Below are 23,804 nucleotides of genomic sequence, written 5' to 3' on the forward strand. Positions count from 1 at the left end.
CTCCATCACATTCACAGACCATAACTTGTTCGGTCATTTCCTAATTGATGGGCATCCCCTCAATTTGCCACTGTAAAGAGCTGCTACAAATGTTTTTGTGCATGTGGGGTTTTTTGCCCTTTCTTGTGATCTCTTTGGGATACAGACCTAGCCGTGGTCTTGCTGGATCAAAAAGTATGTGCAATTTTATTGCCCTTTGGGTGTAGTTCCAAAATTGAGGAATCAAAACAAAAAATTGTTTGCCAGTTTCCCCTCTCGCTCCTAGTCCTGACCCCTAGAGCCAAGCCTCTTCTGTGTGTTGCTGTCCAGTTGTGTCCCACTCTTGCTCCTCCCATTTGGGATTTTCTTGGCAAAGATACAGGAGTGGTTCGTCATTTCCTTCTCCAGATGAAGAAACTGAGGCAAACAGGTGAAGTGACTTGTTCAAGGTCACACATTAATGTGTCTGAGGCTGCCTTTGAACTCGGGCTTTCCTAATCCCAGCCGCTCTGCCACCTAGCTGTCACTCTTCGATCCTGGCTTTCCCCCTCCCCCAGCTCCCCTAAGTCCTCCCTTCTCGGGGCGAACCCTGGGCCACCGGTCCGGTCCGGCCCGGCGGGCCAGAAGCGCACGTGGGGGGCGGGGCAGCAGGCCCAGCGGCCACCACCGGGGGGGGGGAGGGAGGAGGTCAGGCCGGGGAGGAGCCCCCACCTCGGAGCCACACCCACCTTTCCGTCGCCATGGTCACGGGCTCAGGTTCGCCAACCCCGCGGCCTGCCATTGGCCGCAGCCGACACGTGACCGGGGCTGGAATGCTAATGTGACGGTTCTGGCTCCCCGCCCCCTCAGTCGGAGGCTCAGGCTGGCCGGCAGGCGGGCGTCGCTCAGCCCGCTAGGGGCGGGCCGCGGGGCGGCACCTGGGAAGAGCGGCCAGGTAGGGGGAAAGGGGGCGCGGGGGACCGCAGGGAGCGGGAGGGGCGGCGGCCGCGGCTTCGGCGGCTTAACCCTTTGGGCGCCCGGCTGTCACGCGCAGGAGCGAGCCGCCGGGCGTCTTTCCGTGGGTGCCGAAGGGAAGGGTGGGGGAGGGAGGAGGAGGGGACGGGGCAGAGCGCGCGCGTGCACGCGCCGCCCGCCCAGGTTGAGGAGGCGCCGGGGCGCGCCGCGCGGCCCCGCGGGTGGCGGGGGCGCGCCCGGGCGGAGGGCGCGGCGTCCGACTCCAGACGTCCCAGCGGGGAGGGGGCGCGCGCGAGGGCTGCGGCCTGGAGGGTCCTCGGGATGTTCGGGGCGGGGGGCGCTGCCCAAAGCCCGAAGAAGGGCACAGCGCTGCCCCTGCCCTCAAGGAGCCCGCGCTCTAAGGGGGGACCCGCTGGCGAGGAGCCTCTTACCCCGGGGACCCTCTCCGAGTGTGAGCTTCTGAGTAAGAGCATCCCGGAGAGGGCGGCTGGGTCCCAGGGAAGGGCCAGGCGCCTCGGATGCCCAGCTGGCACCTGTGCCCCTGGCAGCCTCAGTTTCCCCCTCAGGAAAGAATCCTTCCATGTCGTTCTCGCCCCAGAGTGAATGTGAGGATCCAGTGAGACAGTGGCCTTGTTGTTCTTTGTCCTTTGTTCTCCAAAAAAGACAGGACAGCGGGGAGGTGACTCCACGGCCAGCATCTGAATTGGATGGGGGCTGCCTCATCTCCTGGGTCCAGTGACCAGAGGTAACCGACTCGTCCAAGGTCACACAGCTAGTAAGGGGCAAGTTTCTGAACTGCCGTCATTCTGACTCCACTCTGGCTCTATCTATCCCCTCCACCACCTCAAGAGTTGTCAGCTGTTATTGTGAAGGAGGATCCAGTCAAGGGGAGTTGGGGGGGGGGGGTGTTTAACCTGGAGAAAAGAAAGCAGAGGAAGTGTGATAGGTGGGTTTAGGGAATGAAAGGACTGTTATCTGAAAGAGGAGGTTTGTAAACAGCAGAATTGCAGTAGCACAAAGAAAATATGTGAGATGCACAAAATTAGAGACATCTCCAACTCAAATGGACTACCTGTGGTAGGGCCCTCGGAGCTCATATTGGACTGAGAAGCCGTAGTGGAACACGCTGTGCCTTGACAGCAATAACATCATCATGTCGTTGGTCTTCTAATAAGAAGGATGAAAGCATGTAAATAGTAATAACATCATCATGTCATTGGTCTAATAGGGATGAACATGCAAATAGGAATAACATCATGTCATTGGTCTTCTAATAAGAAGGATAAAACATGCAAATAGTAATCTCATCATGTCATTGATCTAATAAGGATGAAAACATGTGAATAGTAATCTCATCATGTCATTGATCTAATGAGAAGAATGAAAACATGTGAATAGTAATAACATCATCATATCATTGGTCTTCTAATAAGGATGAAAACATGTAAATAATAACATCATCATGTCATTGGTCTAATAGGGATGAACATGCAAATAGGAATAACATGTCATTGATCTAATAAGGATGAAAACATGAATAGTAATAACATCATCATGTCATTGGTCTTCTAATAAGGATGAAGACATGTAAATAGGAATAACGTCATGTCACTGATCTAATAAGAAAGATGAAAATATGTAATAGTAATAATATCTTCATGTCATTGGTCTTCTAATAAGAAGGATGAAAACATGTAAGTAGTAATAACATCATGTCATTGGTCTTCTAATAAGGATGAAAACATGTGAATAGTAGTATCATCTCATTGGTCTTCTAACAAGGATGAAAACATTTAAATAGTAATAACATCATCATGTCATTGGTCTTCTTAATAAGAAGGATAAAATATGTAAATAGTAATAATATCATCTTGTCATTGGTCTTTTAATAAGGATGAAAACATGTAAATCGTAATAACATCATCATGTCATTGGTCTTCTAAACAGGATGAAAACGTGTAAATAGTGCTGGATTTGAAGTCTGAGGATTCAGGTTAAATCAGAGTCCTACCATTTATTAACTTGTGTGATCTTGGATTTGTTAACAATCTCAATTTCCTTCTGTGTAAAAAAAAATGAGAAATTCCACACACTAAAATCTATGATCCTCTGATACTAAGCTTATTTTGCTCAACTTTATAAGGTAGAACTATAGGCAGTGGTGAAAGTTGCAAAAGCTAATTTAAGCTTCATATTGAAAAAATTTTTTACTAACAGTTTTTCAAAAGGGATAGAACTGCCTTGGCAGATAATAAACACTCTTCTCTTAGGGTTATTAATTTAAAAATTTAATGACTACTTGTCAGAGATGCCACAAAAGTTATTCCTGTTGAAGTATAGGTTGGATTAAATTGAAAGTTTTCAACTTTAGATTGAGAGCTGCCTTCAAGAGGCCTTAAAAGGGTATACACCTCCAGAATACCCTAACATTCACACCATATTGAATAATGATAAAGCCCAATTAGAAACTACAATAAGCAAATTCTTCTACTTCTGAAATGACCAGGAGTCATTAGTAAAGTTGAAGCCAGCTTTTCACTGTATCAGAGAGGGGACTATGTAGCTTGCAAGGCTCTGTGTCCAGAGGCACAGAGGCCCCTAGAAATCTCTATGGTAGAACCTGGTCTTGGCACAAAGCCCTGATTCACGAACTAAAATTGGAGAGGTTGAGTAAATCAAAGAGAACATTGACCAGTACAAAAAAATTTATCTTAAATCCAGAGTATCCTCAAAGGAAGGGGAATTATTTAACTCTATAGCAACTGTAAACAAATTCTGAACAGGAAAAAAAAATGAGTTTTCCTTGGGGACTACCTGAATACCTAGAATAAATAACACAAGAGATTTAAATATGAAATTAAAATTTGGGAGGAAGTAATTGAAAGGAAAATAAATAGTTTAGAAAAGAAGGTGGTAAAAATTTATACAAGAAATGGATTCCCTGAAAACTTTTTTCAAATCTTCTTTAACTTCCCCTTTCCTCACCCTCTCAGCTGAGAAACTTGCCTCATATTTTACAGAAAAAATTTCCATTCTCCTCCCTGTGTTGCTTCTCCCCTCTTCCTTATCTCCTGTCATTCAGATGCCCTTTGATGACTTTCTCCTCTGTCATCCCTGCTTCACCTGATGATAGGTGACCTAACTCCTTCTACAGGCTACCTCCTCTACCTGCTAAAATATATGCCATTGCTTCCCACCTCTTCCAATAGTTTGCCAATCTCCTTGTCATTCCTACTCCGCCTTTTATTTTCAATCTCTTCCTAAACTGGCTCCTTCCCTATAACCTAAAAATATGCCCATATTTTTTCCATCCTCAAAAACCCTTACTTGATCCTTCCATCCACCCCATCATCCTGTATTTTCTCTTCTGCCCTTTATGGTTAAACTACTTGAAAAAGTCATGTACAATAATTATTTCCCTTTCTTCTCACTCTCTTCATAATGTCTTCTAGTCCAACTTTCAGCCTCATCATTCCACTCAAATTGCTTTCTCCAAAGTTACCAGTGATATCATAACTGCAAAATCCAATGATATTTTCTCAGTCCTCATTCTCTTCAATCTCTCTAACTTTTGACACTGTTGGATCACTCTCTCCTTCTTGATACTCTCTTTAGATTTTTCAGGACATCTATCTCCTAGTTCTCCTATCTATCAAACTTCTCATTAGTCTCTTTTGCTGAATCCTCATCCAAATTACACCCTTTAACTTGTAGGCGTCCCACAGGGTTCTGAGCTGGGCCCTCTTTTCCCTTTATAGTATTTCATTTGGTGGATTTAATTACCATTTCTATATTGACTGTCTTCATATCTACCTATCCTGCCTTAACCTCTCTGGTGACCTCCAGTTTCATAATCTGTCTTTCAGACAGCCCAAATAATGTCCAGTAAATCTCAACATGTTCAGACCAAAAATTCATTATCTTTTCCCCAAAACCTTTCCTGCTAACTACCTTTCCTTTTACTGTAGGGAGCATCACTATTTTCTGTCATTCAGGCTCTCAACCCATGTGTCATCCTCCATGCCTCAGTGTCATCTCCTATAGCTTCTCTGTTACCAGGGCCTATTGATTTTACCTTTACAAAATCTCTCCAATATATGTATAAAGTACTCAGAGAGGAATGCCTATATATGAAAACTCCCTTCTGTTTTAGAACCAGAGAACAAAGAAAAGAAAGAATCCAGTTATCACTTCCTGAAAGAAATCTCAAAAAGGAAAGTCTTAAGAATGTAATAACTGAAAATTAAGTCTTCATGTCAGAAAAAAAATTACTACAAGATCCAGAAAGAAAAAGTTCTTATACCGTTAAATTGTAGTTGAAATGATACAAGACCAAGCAACTTTTGTGAAAAATAGAAGATATTGGAATATGATATTCCAAAAGTTTAAAGAGTTTAAACTTTACCTTGCAAATACGATTATAATCTGGTGTGTGTGTGGGGGGGGGGGAGTAAGAGAATGTACCAGCTTAATGGACTGTCAAGTCAACAAGCTTTTATTACGTACTTGTTATGTGTTATTATGTTAAGCATTCTTAGCTGTGCTAAGGCCTGGAAATACAAACCCAAATACCCCCTGACCTCAAGAAGCTTCCATTCTGATGAGGGAAGACTTGAAAGAGCTGAAAAGTAGGGGTACAGGGATCTGGATGAACTTGCTCCTGATCAGGGAGTAGAAGTCCAGAGAGAGAAGAAGAATGAAGGAGAAAGCACTTTCTTTTTTTTTTAAATTTTACAATTTTTCCCCTAATCTCACTTCCCTCCCCCATCCTACCCCCTGAAGGCAGTATGATAGTCTTTACATTGTTTCTAGTGATCAAAATTGATAAAAATTGAATGTGTTGAGAGAAAAATCATATCCTTAAGGAAAAAATAAAATGTAAGAGATAGCAAAATTACATAATAAGATAACAGGTTTTCTTTTTTTAATTAAAGGTCTTTGTTCAAACTGCAATTATTTCTTCGGATACAGATGGTATTCTCCATCAAAGATAACCTAAAATTGTCCCCATTGTTGCACTGATGAAATGAGCAAGCCCATTAAGACTGAGCATCAACCCCATGTTGCTGTTATGGTGTACAATGGTCTTCTGGCTCTGCTTATCTTGAAGAGAGAGCACTTTCAACTGTTTCTGTTGAAAAGATCAGACCTGAATAGGAACTTTGAAATATAAACACTAAAGTCCAGAGAAACCTAGAAAGGTAAATATTTGAGCATTTAGAAAGCTTTAATGGTGATGTAGTGCTAACATTCTAATAGAAGGAAAAGAAGCAAATGTTTCTTTAAAATTTTCATGTCTCCAAAGGATATTGAGAGAGATAAATGAGAAAAAATCAGACATCCCTGGGAATGTATTGTAATGTAATATAATTTAATCATACAAGTTATTTCATCACTGTACTCCATATAGTTTCACTACCTGTCCTCCACCTCTGCACTTCTATCTCCTGGCTGCCTTGACTTTCTTCAAGACCCAGCTAAAATCCCACCTTCTGCAAGAATCCTTTCCTCAATCCGCCTTCATGCTAAGTGCCTTCCTTTTGTATGATATATATATATATATATATATATATATATATATATATATATATATATATAATATATATATTAGTTGTTTAGATATTTTGTCTTCCACATTAGACTCAGCAAAGCTAGTTTTCAACATTCTTTTTTTGTAAAATTCTGAGTTCCACATTTTTCTCCCTCTTTCTCTTCCCTCCCTCCTCCCCCTCCTTGACAGAAAGTAATCTGATATAGATTATACATGTATAACTATGTTAAACATATTTCCATATTAGTAATGTTGTGAAAGAAAAATCAGATCAAGAGGGAAAAAGAAACCACAGGAAGGAAAAAACATAAAAGCATAAAACATTTTAAAAATGTAAAGTAGTCTGCTTTGGTCTGCATTCCGAATCCATAGTTCTTTGTCTGGATTAAAATTGTATTTTCCATCACAAGTCCTTTAGAATTGTCTTTGATCATTGTCCTTTTGATCATTGTCAAGTATGTCATAGTTGATCATTTTTGCCTTTCTTTTAACCCCAGCACTTAGGAGAGTGCCTTGTACATAGTAGGCACTTAATATTTATTAACTTTTCTTGTTCTAAAAGGAAGAATATAATTAGGTGATGCAGTGGATTGGAACACCAACCCTGCAGTCAGGAGGACCCGAGTTCTAATGCAGACTCAGACACTTGACACTTACTTAGCTTGTATGACTTTAGGCAAGCCATTTCACCTTGACTGTCTTGCATCCAGGGCCATCTCCAGTTATACTCATCCATATCTAGCCACTGGACCCAGATGGCTCTGGAGGGGAGAGTGAGAGTGGTGACTTTAGCATTCCCTTTCTCAAATCCACCTCCCTGATGTCATGATCTTTGAGAATGAAGGGCAAAACATCACAATCATACTCCTATGGAAAAGAAGGGGGAATCTCTTTTTTCCTATAATTGGAGTTTGTGAAAAGAATATAACCATAATGGTGAAAAAGATGGAGAAAATGGACATCATATGAATCTCTTACTTCAAACAGACAAAAGAGGGTTGAATACATGCACACATGCACACTCTTTGGTCTGTAGTAGACATGTATCATGCCCAACTGACAAACAAATGGAGACAGTGTTTGAGGGAAGAGGGAGGTGGAAATGGGATTAAGAGAGGATAATAGGGAGGGGACGGAGGAAATAGTCACAAGCAAAACAAATCTCATTCTGAAAAGGAGGGGAAAATTAAGGGGGGGAAAAAACCTAGAATCTAAGGCGGGGAGCCTTAGGTAGTTGTTTTAGACAATTGAGAAATCACTAAAAAAATTGTAGCATATGAATATAGTGCAGGTATTCTCAAACTTTTTTGGATCATGGACCATTTTAGTAGCCTGGTAAAGGCTATGAAACGTTTCTCAGAATATTGGTGGATTGTTTTATTTTGTCTTAATCATAATTGAAGCAAATGCTAAATTTTAGTTAGAGATTGCTAATAATAAAGTTGTCACTTGTTTTCCATCCAAGTTCATAAATGCCTGAAATCTATCTATAGACTATGGAGTCTGGGATCTGTGACTTCCAGTTAAGAATTCCTGTTGTAATGAAATAGCATAAGAAATTATGAAAGAAATTATTTTAAGAATCCTGGGCAGTATGTACTGATATAGTGGAGGGAGCATATCTAAAAGAGCAATTTATAAAATTATAGCAATATTGTAAAGAAAAATAGAAAAACTTAAGAACTCTGGTCATAACAATGATCAAACATATCTCTAGAGGACCTAAATAATAAAGCAAAACCTGCCTGTTGACAGGTTTTGAACACAAGGAACAGAAGAAAAAGACTAGTACTTTTGGACATGACCACTGTGTGGATTTGTTTCTTTTGACTATGTTTATTTGTTTCATAAATTTTTTCTCTCTCTCTCTTTTTTTTTTTTTTTGCTTTTTCATTAAGAAGGGAGGAGTCAGAACTTGGAGCCAAAAAATAGCCATTGTGATATTTTTTTAAAATGCACAGCAGAGAACAGAAAAAGTTCAGAAGGAAGTATGGACATCCAGAATAATTTTTAAAGTAATATATAGAATTTATTATGGATTCCTAAAAAGAGCAAAAATTATGAAATGGAGATTCATGGTTTCTTGTGAAATCTTATTTTTGTATTCTTCTCTGTGTATGAAATATACTTTTTTCCTTTGTGGTGTTTTATGTTCAGAATTTTAAAAAATAAAATAAAAAAAAAGGAAGTTTCATATTACTTAAACCCATCTGGAAGGGTTAGGCAGTGGGAAGACCTGCCACCAACTGGGACTTTTCTCTTCCCCTTTTGCCTCCCTCCCTTAGCTGTGAGCCATCCAGAATCCATCCAAACCTTTCTTCCCTCCTACATCCTGGCTGTTTAACTTGACACAGCTTGGACAGTATGGGAGTCAATAACTATTCTGTTGAAAAGGAGTTCCACGTTATCCGCACACTTAACACATTATCTTGCTACTTTTAAGGTCCTACAGACCTCACTATTTCTCCAGTTTGTATTCCCTGCCAATATTTTCCATTCCTGGCATTGCTGGAATAACTTAAGTACCACTAGGTTAACCATCATAACCCACCATTGCATTTGTAGGATTTCTGAGTCTTTCTAGCCACCTTATATTGATTTTTTTTCTACGTGTCTTCTCCAATTAGAGTATAAGGTCCTTGAGAGCAGGTAACTATTTTCTTTGACTCCTCATTTCATAATACTTGGCACATGGTAAGCATGTAAGAGTTGCTTTTTATTCAGTCAAAGACTTGAGAGAGTTTTTCTGGTTGATAAAAAAACTGAAATTACATATTTTTTACACACACACACACACACACACACACACACAGAGTTTGAAGAGTCTTGCTGTCTTCTTATGTCAGTTTATTCAGCCACTACCCTGGTTCAGGCTCTTATCAAAATATTCATTACTGTCAGAGTCTCCTAATTGTTCTCCTGACCTCCTATCTCTTCTTTTTCCAAACTAGCCTTCGCTCAATTATCAAATGGATTTTCCTAAAGCACATGGCTCATTGTTCTACTTCCCTGCTCAAAATATTTCAACAGCTTTCTTAGTAGCCTCTGAGATGAAACACAGCTTTCTTTTTCAAAAATGATCTTCAGCTAAACTTTTCTGAATGATTTCACAGATTATTCCCCTTCATGTACCCTATAATATAATCAAACTAGTATACTTACTTGTTCATTGTACACAGCTAAGGAGGTAGCTGTACCATGACACTAAATTTGGAGTCAGATAACTTGTATTCACACTTCTACCACTTACTCCATGTGTTATCATAGACAAGTCACTTCCCCTCTCTTATTTCAGTTACCTTAGTCTGTAAGAAGAGGCATTGGAATAGTTGTCCTCAAAGGTCAAGTCAGATCAATAAGCTCTTACTGTGTGCCATTATTAGCTAAATACAGAGAACACAAATACAAGTAAAAAGACAGGCTTTGCTCTCTGGGAGCTCACATTCTAAGGGGAAAATAACACATAAAAGAAGCTACAATGCAAAGGGAAGGGGGGATGGTTGATGTGGGGAGCAAGAAAGACATCTGGGGAGAAGAAAGTAATCTGGAGAGTCAGAATCAGAGCCTGGAGAGGAATGAAGGAATGGAAATGGCTAGCCTGGGTTCTTTTTTCAATGGAGTTTCTGGGAGGAACTGACCAATGAAAGGAAGGGATCTTAGGAGCAGAGGGGCCAAGGTGGAAAGCTTGCAGGCATGTGATGGAGGAGATATTTTCCAGGGTGAGAATGCTTCTGGGAAGTGGTGGAAAAGAAATCTGAAGTGTCAGGAGCCAAATGAAGAGAGGAATTGTGTCACTTCTAGTTTCAAATTTGTGATCTTGTTTATTTTATATTCTAATAGAAATTTTTTTGATGTCTTTTGTTTTTATATTACATTTATTGCCTTCACTGTATTCTCTCCTGGAGAGTCACCTCTTATAAAGATGAAAATGATCAACAAAGCTAGGCATATCAGAAAAGGTTAACATTCTATGCGGTTTTCAACACTCATTGTTCCTTCACCTCTGCAAAGGAATGGGAAGAAGTATCTCTCATATCTCTTCTTTGGGCTCAACTTTGAGCATTATAATTTTGAAGCATTCAGTTTCTGTTGTTTTCTTTACATTGTTTTGGTCATCTTTTATATTGTTTTCCTGGTTTTGCTTTTCTGTGAATCAGTTCATTTTTCTTAACCATGCTTCTCATTGTTCCCTATAGTTACAATTTTTTTTTTGTTTTTTAGGTTTTTGCAAGGCAAATGGGGTTAAGTGGCTTGCCCAAGGCCACACAACTAGGTGATTAAAGTGTCTGAGGCCAGATTGAACTCAGGTACTCCTGACTCCAGGACTGGTGCTCTATCCACTGTGCCACCTAGCCACCCCCTAGTTATAATTTTTTTAAAAATAGATTTGTAATTATATCTTTTGTTTTCAACTTATCTTGATTTCTTTCTACATCCCTCTCTGCCTCTCCCAGAGAACTGTCCCATATATTAAGTGATTTTTTAAAAAAAAGAAGTGAAGAAGGGAAAAAAATCAGCAAAGACAGTTTAAAAAATTGGATTTTTTATGCAGTTTTTCACACCTGTAAATCACAACCTCTTTATAGATATCTTTTTTTTTTTTTAGGTTTTTTGCAAGGCAAATGGGGTTAAGTGGCCCAAGGCCCCACGGCTAGGTAATTATTAAGTGTCTAAGACCGGATTTGAACCCAGGTACTCCTGACTCCAGGGCTGGTGCTTTATCCACTGTACCACCTAGCTGCCCTATAGATATCTTTTCATTTCTTTGGGGCCTAACTTCTTCCTAATTTCAAGACATCCAGTCTCACTTGTTTAGTGATGATTGCTCTTCCCATTGTTGCAATTATATAATGTTTTTTTCTGGATTGCTTACTTCACTAATATCAGTTCATGTGTAAATCTTTCCATGTGATTTTGTATATTCATTATATTTGTTGTTTCTTATAGCACAGTAGTATTCCATTATCTTAATGGACCATAATTTTTTTTAGCTATTCCACTGTTAAGCATTCAATTTTTCCCATGTTTGATCCTAAAGAGGAGGCAAGTGTCCCCTCAACACACAAAAGTGCTACTATAACATTCTGATATATGTGGGTATCCAGAGTGCCTAGCTTTTCAATGTAAATATAATAAATACTTGATGAATTACATGGAATCCTCCTTGTCCCCCCACCCCCATACCCAGTGACTGGATCATAGGATGTTTTTTACATGTTATTTAAGGCAATGGGGTTAAGTGAGTTGTCCAGGGTCACACAGATAGGCAATTATTAAGTGTCTAAGGTTACATTTGAACTCAGGTCCTCCTGACTCCAGGGCCAATGCTCTATCCACTATGCCACCTAGCTGCCCTTGGATCATAGGATTTAAAGCTAAAAGTAACTTCAGAGATCCTCTGAGAAGGAAACTTTGAGGTTCAGAGAAATCAAGTATCAGACCTGTGGTAGGCAGTAGACTCTAACCAAGTCCCCTGACTTAATATCCAAAGATCTCTATTACACTGCCTCTTGGTTGGGACAAACTAAAAACTGTGCTTCTATGTGAAACTGTCTGCATCTCAATCCCACATTGTTAAGATTTCTGTTATGAAAATGTACAAAATAAAAATTACCTGGAGAAAAGAGAAGACATTGAATGCAAGTGGAGCAGACTGTCCCAGAATTGCAGTAGTGATCCAACATAGGACCTACATATCTTATCCAGAAAGGATATTCACAAATTGAAGTTGGTGTCTATGTTCCCAATCAACTTTCTCCCTCCTCCTCCTATTCTGTCCCCAGCAATTTCAAATAGCAGCCTGGCAACCTCAAGCTGCTTGTAGTTTGGCCAATACAGTACAGTATAGTGATTCAGAAAATAGGCATTTTAAAAATGCTTGTATTATCCTTTGAATAACAATAATAGCTAGCATTTATATAGTGGTTTAAAGGTTTTTAAAGTAATTTACATACTTGATTTCATTTTAGCTTTCCAACAACTTGGAAGGGTAGACATTATTTCCATTTTGTAGATAAAGAACCTGATTAAGAGAGTTTAATATGGATTACTCAGTTTGTGTCAGAAGCTTGATTTGAAATCATGTTTTCCTGTAGCAAAGTCTAGCACATTAGTCATGTTGCCAGGCTGTATTCTAAGGGAATTTTTTTCAAATAATCCTGGTATATACTAGATATTGAGCAAAGTACTTTATCTCTGTTACATTCTTCCCTGCCCACTAACTCTACCTTAAACGACCTTGTTCTGGCTTTCCTCCCTTTATGACCTCACTTATCCTATAGGTAATTGAAATGACTCCCTTCTGCCTTCTCCACTCCTGCTCATATACTGCTGAACAGTACTGTCATGCAAGCTTGCTAATTGGCTCCACTACAAATTTATGTTATCTAATATCCACTTCTTCATTGAAACAAGGCAAATCTTTTGTCTTTCCCCTAATTAAGTTCTTTTTTTTATAGTCTCTTCTTTAAGGTCTCCTAAATCACCTTCTCCATCTACCCTCTCAACAGAGTACCTTGCTTTTATACTTTACCAAGAAAATCAAGGCCATTCACCATGAACTCTCTCTTCTCTGCATCTCAAAACCCTGTGACAATAATTTCTCATTTCTTTTCCTCTGTGATAAAGTTTTGACCCTTCAAATCATGGCCACCACTTCTTCTTCTTTCCTTTATCTCACCCCCTCCATTTCCTCCAGAATTTTGCATCTGCAATCATCTACTCTCTCTTTATAATCTTATCTTTTTAATTACAACTTATTCTGGTTGCCTACAACATTTACTGCATCCTTTAAAAACCTTCACTCAACTCTTCCATCCTCTCAGCTATAATCCTATATTTCTCTTCCTTTTCTCAGCCAAACTTCCATAAAAAAAATTTGCCTTTAATGATTGCCTCCACTTCCTTTTCTCTTACTCATCTCTCATCCCTTTGCATTTGCCAGAACTAGCTTCTACGAAGACAAGGTAATAATTCTGCATACTCTACACTAGTCTGGGGTATCACTTTTTTTATTATTTAATATTTATTCTCATTTTGTACAAATAATGTTTTTTATACATTAATAAAATATTCTTAAGAGTAAACAAAATACCCCCTCCCCCAAAAAATATAGACTTGCTTGAGCAATAAAGTAAAGGGGAGAGGAAAAAAATTAAAATTAACAAATAATAGTAATACTTGCAGGTATGGCCAGGTGGTGCAAAGGACAGAGCACCAGCCCTGGAGCCAGGAGTACCTGAGCCCATATCTGGCCCCATACACCCAACAATCACCCAGCCGTGTGACATGCAAGCCACCCCAACCTTACTGCCCTGAAAAAACCAAAAAAAAAAAAAGAAAAAAAGACCCAAAATAAAATAAAATAAAATAGTAATAATAGTAGGGGTGGCTGGGTGGCTGACAGAGCAATGGCCCTTGAGCCAGGACCACCCGGGTCCAAATCTGGCCTCAGATACCCAACGATCACTCTGCTATGCAGCCCCAGGCAGGCCACCCAGCCCCATTTGCCCTGCCCTCCCCCCCAAATAATAATAATAATAATAAAAAATGTGCTTCAGTCTTTGTTCCAACACCAACAACTCTGTTGCAGTTGGATCACATTCTTTATGATAAGTCCATCACAAAAGTTACTTCCATATTTTTCCACCATTGCCATTGCTGATCACAACTCTCCTTTTGCATTCCTCCACTGCCATGTACTATATTTTCTCTCTCCTTTCACTCCCACTCTGCTGTAGGGTAGCTGAGTGGCATAGCAGACAGATCCCTGGTCCTGGGGCCAAAAGGCTCAGAGCCCCCTACCACCACTTAGGCCCAGCATCCACCTGGCCCTATGGTCCCGGACAGGCCATCCAATCCTATCCCCTTGCAAGAAATAAAAAGGAAAATGTGTTATATCTGACCACTCTCCCACCATGGTCCATCCTATCCTTCATCACTCACATCCCCCCTTCCCCCTGTCCCCCCCCCTCCTTCTTACTCCAGATGCCTATACCCCATTGAGTATATATGCTGTTTTCTCTCCTAGCCACCTCTGTTGAGAGCAAAGATTCCCTCATTCCTCCTTGCCTTCCCCCCTTCCATATCATTGCAATAGCTCATTGTAACAAAGAAAAATCTTATTATATGAAATATCTTGGCCTATTCCCCCCTCTCCTTTTTCTTTCTCCCATTACATTTCCCTTTTCTTCTATTGACTCCATTATTACACCATATTTTATGTTCAAATTCACCTTTCTCCTGTGTTTCAACTCTAAAAGCTCCTTCTACCTGCTCTATTAACTGAGAAGGTTCATATGAGTATTATCAGTGTTATTTTTCTAGGCAGGAATACATGCAGTTCATCATCATTAAGTCCCTCATATTTTCCCCTTCTCCTCCAATCTCTATGCTTCACCTGAGTCCTATATTTGAAGATCAAACCTTCTGTTCAGCTCTGGCCATTCCAACAAGAACATTTGAAATTCCCCTGGTTCATTGAAAGTCCATCTTTTTCCCTGGAAGAGGACATTCAGCCTTGCTGGGCAGTTGATTCTCGGTTGCATTCTAAGCTCTTTTGCCTTCCAGTATATTATATTCCAAGCTCTACGAGCTTCCAATGTAGTTGCTGCTAAGTCCTGTGTGATCCTGACTGCAGCTCCATGATATTTGAATTGTGTCCTTCTGGCTGCTTGTAATGTTTTCTCTTTGACTTGGGAGTTCTAGAACTTGGCTATAATATTCCTGGGGGTTGGTTTTTTGGGATCTCTTTCTCGGGGGGATCTGTGGCTTCTCTCCATTTCTATTTTGCCCTCTGCTTCTAGAATATCAGGGCAATTTTCCTGTAGTAATTCTTTGAAAATGATGTCAAGGCTCTTTTCCTGATCATGACTTTCAGGTATTCCAATAAATTTTAAATTATCTTTCCTAAATCTGTTTTCCATATCAGTTATTTTTTCAATGAGATGTTTCACATTTTCTTCTTATTTTTCATTTTTTTTTGAAGTAATGAGTCCTGATTTCTGGTAAATTCATCAATCTCCCTGAGTTCTATTCTTTGTCTGAAGGATTTGTTTTCCTCAGTGAGCTTTCTTATCTCTTTTTCCATCTGGCCAATTCTGCTTTTTAAAGCATTCTTCTCCTCAATAACTTTTTGAACTGTTTTATCCATTTGACCTAAGCTGGTTTTTAGCATGCTATTTTCTTCAGCATTTTTTTGGATTTCCTTGACTAGGCTGCTGACTTCATTTTCACGTTTTTCCTGCATCTCTCATTTCTTTTCCCAGTTTTTCTTCTAACTCCCTCATTTGATTTTCAAAGTCTTTTTTGAGCTCTGTCTGATCCCAATTTCTGTTTTTCTTGGAGTCTTTAGATGCAGGAGCTTGTGTTTCCTCATCCTCAGACTGAGTATATTGATCCTTCTTGGGATCGTCGATAATGTATTTCTCAGTGGTGTTCCTCTTTTTTCCTCTGCTTGCTCATTTTCCCAGCCTAAGCCTGTTTTGGGGGGTGCTTCCTGAGCTTTTGGGACACTCCCACAAGGGTCTCAATGTGTGAGGCTCTGTCCTCCCTCCTGGTCTGTGAATGACCATATGCACCCCCCCCTCTGCCATGGGGCTGAGGTGGGGGGGGCCCTGCTGTTCTATGGGGGGGCCTAGACTGCTATCAGGATCTGAATATGTTCAGAGCCCCAGAGTCCTTTTCCAGGGGCAGAGGACAGAGCTCAGCAGTCCCTCTTCACTCCCCTCCCTCGGCTCAATGGGCTCATGCCCTGGGAGTTCCTGCTTACCTGCTTCTCTGTTTCCTGGATCAGGACTGCCTTGGCCATGCTGCTAGCTGTGTGCCCTGAGGGCTGCTCTGGCAGAGATTCCTCCCCCCACTCCAATTTGTGCCCAGTGCTCCCCAAGGCATAGGTCAGGAAACTCCCTGGATGCTATGAGCCCCGGCTCCCAGTGCCCTGGGCCTGCCTCTAGGAGGCTGAAGTTCTTTTGCTCTGGTGGGCCGCCCCTCTGGCCGGCTGCCCCTCCAACCCCAGGGAACAGAGCCTTTCTGCTCTTTTCCAGGTTACCTTGAGTAGGAGAACTGCCTCCTTGGGTCCCTCTGTGGGTTCTGTCTCTCGAAAATTTAGTTAAAGTCTTTAGTTTTGAAGATCAATGAGAGAGCACCTAAGACAGGATCTGCTCTTGTCACCATCTTGGCTCCGCCCCCTGGGGTGTCACATTTAAGGAAGAATAATGATAAACTGAAAAGCATGAAGGAAGACAACCAAGAGTATGGAAGCTTCTCAATTTCATGCCATTTGAGAATCAGCTGAAGAAACTATTCTTCACAAGAGAAAACTTCGGGATAATTTGAGAGCTTTCTGTATTTGAAGGATTGTCATCCAGAGGATTTTTGATTGTTTTATATGTTCAGAAGGAACAATGAATGGAAGTTGCAAAGTGTTTGATGATAGGCAAACCTTCCTAACAACTTTAATTATTCAAAAATAGAATGTGCTATCTCAGGAGGCAGTGAGCTCTTGTTTATTGTGTCTTCAAGAAAAGGGTAAGTGACCCTTTTCCAAGGAGTGTTGTTGTGGAAGGTATTCTTTCTCCGGTATACATTGGACCAGATGACTTCTCAGCCCCTTTCCAACTCTGAAATTCTGTTATTCTATGGCAAGACTCCCTCCAGGGAAAATGTAGTTTCTCCATGCCTGTTCCTCTGAGGCAGTTTTTGTCCACATATAACCATAAATCCTCTGTAAGGGATCTATCAGTGTAGAGGCCTTCTTTTAAGTCTTTTTTTTTTTTTTGTAATAATCCTTGGCTCAAGTAAAACAATCTGACTACCTCTTATTGGGAACAGAAAACTATCTACTTCTTTTGAAGGTACATTTTTTTTTGTTTGTTTTGTTTTGTTTTATTTAGGTTTTTTGCAAGGCAAATGGAGTTAAGTGGTTTGCCCAAGGCCACACAGCTAAGGTAATTATTAAGTGTTTGAGGCAGGATCTGAACCCAGGTACTCCTGACTCTAGAGCTGGTGCTCTTTCCACTGTGCCACCTAACCACCACTGGTACATGGTTTTTGATAGAATTTGCTAGAGTGCAAGTCATCATCATTAGCCTACATTAACATCTACAGTATAAATTTTCATCATTTATTTTGTCACCTGCAATTTTGTTTCATCAGGAGTTGTAATGTTCATGATTCATAACCATCCAGCATCAATTGGAAAAAACTTAAATGAATCTCTATATTCCCACCAATGATGTAAATTCCAACCCATCTATTTCTTCTGCTTTGTCCTCCTGTAAATTTTCCACAAGGGCTTTAATCTTAGTCTGTGGATACCCTGGACCCACAGCAATCCATTTGTTATTCCACACTCTTACTATAAAAATGACTCACTGGCTTTCCCAGTCATTCATTTCTTTGATAGTTTTTCTGCCATTTTGGCTGTACCAGTCTTCATGGGCAGTACACTGTAGCCTAATCATGTCTGCCATGTATTTCTCCATTGACCTTTGCTGATTTCCAGCCTTAATTTATACATTTTTAAAGACTTTATACATTTTTTGTACTCCATGCTTCACAGATATACAGTATTATGAAAAGAACATTATATTAGGAAGAAACTTGGGATAATTAAAAGTACTACATAATTTCTCAAATTCAAGCTCTTTTCTGTTTAATTTTAGACCCATTTGTGGTCCAAATAAATATGTTGATGGACAGTTTCTATAAGTTATCCAACCAAATTCAAAACATTGTCTGGACAATAGACTTACTTCAAATTTGTGTTTTTTCCTCTGTGGCCAAGCACTTTAGAGTGTTTATAGATCTCATTCATGATGCTTTGCATTGTTCCCTGTCATGAGGCATTCAACAGTCTTTCTACCTCAAACAGAAAGAAATGGAGTACCTCTATATGGAATTCTTTTTCCTTTGAATGCTGTGCTTCTGGGGCGGCTAGGTGACAGTGGATAAAGCACCAGCCCTGGAGTCAGGAGTACCTAGGTTCAAATCTGGTCTCAGACACTTAATAATGACCTAGCTGTGTGGCTTTGGGCAAGCCACTTAAGCCCATTTACCCTGGAAAAAACCTAAAAAAAAATATAAAGTTGAATGCTATGCTTCATGTTGGAGGAGACACCTTTAGTGTGTCTACATCTCCCTTTTCCTGACTTAATTGATTTTTACTTGTATAATCTGAGTCAGCAAAGTCAGTATCTTTTACTTTGTACAATCTTAATGTATCCATGAAAGACATCTTGAGTTAAGATTTAAAGGTGGCATTCTGCTTTACCAATTAAAAAAAAATTTAATCAACCAAAAATAAGGTCAGTGGGTTGTGGGTTTATTGTAGTTTGTCTTTTGAGAAAGCATGCCCTGATCCCATCACATTGTTTTATTAAGGATTTCCTCAGCACTAGTACAATCTATTATCATGAAAATTTTACAGTTTGAAAAGTAGGTCATAGGTTATTAATTTCTTAATCACCTTTTCTGATAATAATAACACCCAGAATTTTCCCTATATATTCAACATCTTATCTTTTTCAGATATTTTAAGAATTGGGAGTTCAGTGTCCTCAAAATTATAGTGTCTTTTATGTGCCAGACACTGTGGACTACTTTAAAAAATAAAATTATCTCATTTGATCCTCACAGCATTATGGGAAGGGAGTGGTGCTATTATGATCCTTGTTTTGTAATTAGGTTCTTGTAGCTAGTAAGTATCTGAGGCTAGATTTGAAATCTGGTCTTATTGATAGCAGGCTGCTACCTCTAGGACAGACCTCTCAGACATTTGGGGTAAGTCCAAATGCTTTTTCCATCCTTTTTTACCCTTAGTACTAAGTCTATTTTGTCATGTAGCACATTAGGGACTATAATGTTACTTATTGTAAAAACACACAAAGTACTGTTGTTGTTAGGCCCTGTGACCCACCCACCTGTGCTTTTACTGACAGAAATAATAAAGCAGTCTGACGTTTCCTTCTCCAGCTTATTTTATAGATGAAGAAACTAGGGCAAACAGGGTTAAGTTATTTATGTAGGGTCACATAGTCAGTGTTTGAGGCCAGATTTTAATTCACTTCACCGCCTCAAGATATTCATTTGTTATTTTTTTTTTTGTCCTTGTGGCCACAGCCTTAAATCTGCTCTAGCTGATCTAGCTTATCTAGGTCACTCAAAAAATGTTCTGCAAACTTTACTTCTTTTCCATTCCTTCCGTTACTTTTTCCAAAACTTCTTTTGTTTGATAAAGCATTATGATTTGTAAACTTTCTCTCCTCTTCCTCTATAAGATTTTACAAATGAATGTATGTTCTAAACTGATGCTGCCTTTGGCTGTCATAGTTCTCTCACTGACAGAGATCAAGTGTTTGATGGCTAAGAAATTTCTCAAATCTATGGATCTTTTCATTTCAGTGGATGATTACATAACTTCATTAAAAAAAAAGTTGTAGCATGTCAATGTAAGCTCTTGTATCCATTTCCCATTTGGAAGGGGAGGGTGTCAGTAGTTTGTTTAAATAGGTCATATCATATTGTCTAGGGTCACACAGCAGGTATCTGAGGCAAGATTTGAACCTAGGTCTTTTTTTAATTTTTTAAAATTTAATTTTGAATTTTTACAATTTTTCCCCTAGTCTTGTCCCCCCCCCCCAGAAGCCAGTCTATTAGTCTTTACATTGTTTCCATACTATACATTGATCTAAGTTGAATGTGTTGAAGGAGAAATCATATCCTTAAAAAAACAAAATATAAGGGATAGCAAAATTACATAAGATAATTTTTTTTTAAATTAAAGGTAACAGGGGAGGCTAGGTGGCGTAGTGGATAAGGCACCGGCCCTGGAGTCAGGAGTACTTGAGTTCAAATCCGGTCTCAAGACACTTAATAATTACCTAGCTGTGTGGCCTTGGGGAAGCCACTTAACCCCATTTGCCTTGCAAAAACCTAATAGATAGATAGATAGATAGATAGATAGATAGATAGATAGATAGATAGATAGATAGAAGGTAATAGTCTTTGGTTTTTGTTCAAACTCCACAATTCTTTCTCTGGATACAGAAGGTATTCTCCATCACAGATTCCCCAAAATTGTCCTTGATTGTTGCACTGATGGAATGACTAAGTCCATTAAGGTTCATCATCAACCCCATGTTGCTCTTAGGGTATACAGTGTTCTTCTGGTTCTGTTTATCTTCTTCAGCATCAGTTCATGCATATCCTTCCAGGCTTCTCTGAATTCCCATCTCTCCTGGTTTTTAATAGAACAGTAGTGTTCCATAACATACATATATCACAATTTGTTCAGCCATTCCCCAGTTGATGAACATTTACTCAATTTCCAATTCTTTGCCACCCAAATAGAACTGCTATGAATATTTTTGTACAAGTGATGTTTTTACCCTTTTTCATGATCTCTTCAGGGTGTAGAGCCAGTAGTGGTATTGCTGGATCAGAGGGTATGCACATTTTTATTGCCCTTTCGGTGCAATTCTACGTTGCTCTCCAGAAAGGTTGGATAAGTTCACAGCTCCACCAACAATGTATTAGTGCCCCAGATTTCCCACATCCCTTCCAACATTGATCATTGTCCTTTCTGGTTATATTGGCCAGTCTGAGAGGTATGAGGTGGTACCTCAGAGATGCTTTAATTTGCATTTATCTAATAAGTTATGATTTAGAGAAATTTTTCATATGACTATGGATCGTTTTGCTTTCCTCATCTTTAAATTGTCTTTGCATATCCTTTGACCATTTGTCATTTGGGAAACAGCTTGGTTTTTTTTTTTATAAATTTGACTCCATTATCTGTATATTTTAGAAATGAGTCCTTTGTCAGAAATACTAGTTGTAAATTTGTTTCCCAGTTTACTACATTTCTTTTTATCTTAGTTACAGTGGTTTTGTCTGTCCGAAAGCTTTTTAATTTAATGTAATCAAAATTATCTAGTTTGTTTTAATGATTGAACCTAGATCTTCATGACTGCTCTAAGTACAGTGCTCTATTCATTACACTATGCCCTCAAAGTGCTCATCTTCAAATGCAGGAGACAGTATGTAAGCAGGTATGTTCGAACTATGACACATATCAGAATAGATAAGTGGCCATCTGAGAGTGAAAAGAAGGCTGGAGGGGCAAAAGTGTGATTTGACCTGAATCTTGAAATAAATCAGGGAAGGTAGGTGGCAGAGAGAGAGAGAGTTCATTCTTAGCATGAGTATTCATTGAGAATCCCTCATCGTCAGTCATTATATGGAGTATAATTTTCAAAGGAAAGAAGGCTGTGTCATCACTGGATTCTAGAGAGTAAAATAAAAGAATATTTGAAACATAGGAAGGATCAAATTGTAAAGGACTTTAAAAACCAAACAGAACATGTCATATTTGATCCTCGAGGTAAGAGGGAGTCCACTAGATTTTATATGTAGGGTTAGGAGTATGCTGGAACTAACTCTTAGATATTACTAAATATTTAGTAGAAGCATTAAAAATTATTATATGCTACAAATCAAGCCTTGATTTATTATTTTGTTGATTATCTTCACTTAAAATACAAGTGATAGAAAAATATTAATCATGAAGATTAAAAAAGGACTGGTTGTGAGATGAAAGAAGAGGTCAGCAAATGATTAGGGGGTAGGAAAGCAAGAGGCAAATGTGCACTTTTGGAAAATAGATAACTCAGGGATGGGCTGCCTTTTTATGTTAGGGTAAATGTGTTAATCCTGTCCTCCCTCTGTTACATCTTGATATAAGGTCACCTCCTCTTAGGATACTTCATGTGGTTCAAATTTTCCTGGTGATTTACTTGAGTCCAGGTTCATAAGCAGAAAGATTCCCCAAGTATATATATTCAATATTAACTGAATATCTTCCCTACTTCCCTGGCTTCCCATTTTCTGTACCAAGTCTTTATCAGTCTTCTTTGATACCTGTGCCTTCCCTATGAGACTCCTCCTCATTTATTCTGTCTTTTTCTTGTTTGTAAATTTTTATTTATGTGTTGTCTCCCCTTAATTAAAGCATGAACTCCTTGAAACTAGGAACTGTTGATGCTTTTCTGCATATCCCCAGCAGGGCAAGGTAACTAGGTGGTACAAATGGATAGAGTGCTAGCCCTGAAGTCTGGAGGACCTGATTTTAAATCCTACCTCAGACACTAGTTATATGACCTTGGACAAATCACTTAACCCCATTTGCCTCAGTTTTCTCATCTGTAAAATGAGCTGATAAAGGAAATGGCAAACTACTGTAGTGTCTTTGCAAAAAAAAAAAAAAAGCCCAAATGGAATCATGAAGAATTGGATACAACTGAAAACATTGGCCATATATCCCCAGCACCAAGTACAGTGACTTATTAAATTTGATGCATAGTTTCAACATAAGACTTTTTTATCCTGATTTCCTAGCTTCTGCAAATTAGATAAGCATGTCATTTTGTCTTAATCCCAATCACTGATAATGTTGAACATGAAAGATCCAGAGAACTTTGTAATATACTACTCTACAATGATATATTTCTCCAGATTGATATTGATTCTTCAATAAAAATTTTTTGAATGTGGTTGAATCCAATTCCAAATCCTACTACTAATCCTGCTAATCATTACTGTCATCTGGCCTACATTTGCCCATTTTATTCTCAGAGATATTATGACTTTGTCAACTACCTTTCTGAAATATCATGTTGATACATGCTTATTACATTGTCAAAAAAATAAAACAAGGTTAGTCTGTCATGATTTGATCTTGATTTGTTTATAATTATTACTACTTTACTTTTCAGGGATTCACAGTCTATCTATTTAGTAATATGTTGCAGGACCTTACCATAAATTAACATTGTTTATTTGTTTGTGGAATCTAACCTTATCCTTTTTGGATATTTGGTTCTTTTTCTGTCACCTTCCACTTCTCCAATTCTCAAAATATCTAATTCTCAAAAATGAGTTCTTTAAAAGTCTAACTCAAAAAAGAAAATAGTTCCACAGTTACAGCTGTACACTCCTTCAGTAGTGTTAGATATAATTCATTCATGTCAGGCAACTTGAAGTCATTTAGTGTAACTTTTTAACTAACTTGAGTTTCAAGGAAGTTTCAATTTGGTAACATTGTTGCCAGGGAAACTTTTTTCTGATTGGAAAGAGATGCCCATGGAGTCTTAAGACTGAGGTAAATGCTATTAGATCCATGGAAAGGGAAGCAGTTTATGACTAAGGAAGAGATGGAGAACATCACCAAAAACAAACTAGATGATTTTGATTACATTAAATTAAAAAGCTTTTGCACAGACAAAACCACTGTAACCAGGATCAAAAGAAATGTAGTAAACTG

The 23,804-nt window shown here is 39.1% G+C and overlaps 1 protein-coding gene across 11 annotated transcripts in view; it reads left to right on the top strand.

The window, feature by feature from the left end:
- The first annotated feature begins 789 nt into the window (after nucleotides 1-789).
- The window catches only part of PHC2 (polyhomeotic homolog 2), a 145,837-nt gene continuing 122,822 nt past the window's right edge, over nucleotides 790-23,804 (top strand). For 5 of the 11 annotated variants that reach the window (XM_074217840.1, XM_074217845.1, XM_074217842.1 and 2 more), the window contains exons 1-2: nucleotides 790-913; nucleotides 1,597-1,678. The gene's annotated coding sequence lies outside the window, so the exon portion shown is untranslated. The remainder of the gene's footprint in view (nucleotides 914-1,596; nucleotides 1,679-23,804) is intronic. The other 6 variants (XM_074217841.1, XM_074217843.1, XM_074217847.1 and 3 more) reach the window with 2 other exon arrangements.

Source organism: Macrotis lagotis, chromosome 1 (assembly GCF_037893015.1).
Source record: "Macrotis lagotis isolate mMagLag1 chromosome 1, bilby.v1.9.chrom.fasta, whole genome shotgun sequence".
Lineage (NCBI taxonomy): Eukaryota > Metazoa > Chordata > Mammalia > Peramelemorphia > Peramelidae > Macrotis > Macrotis lagotis.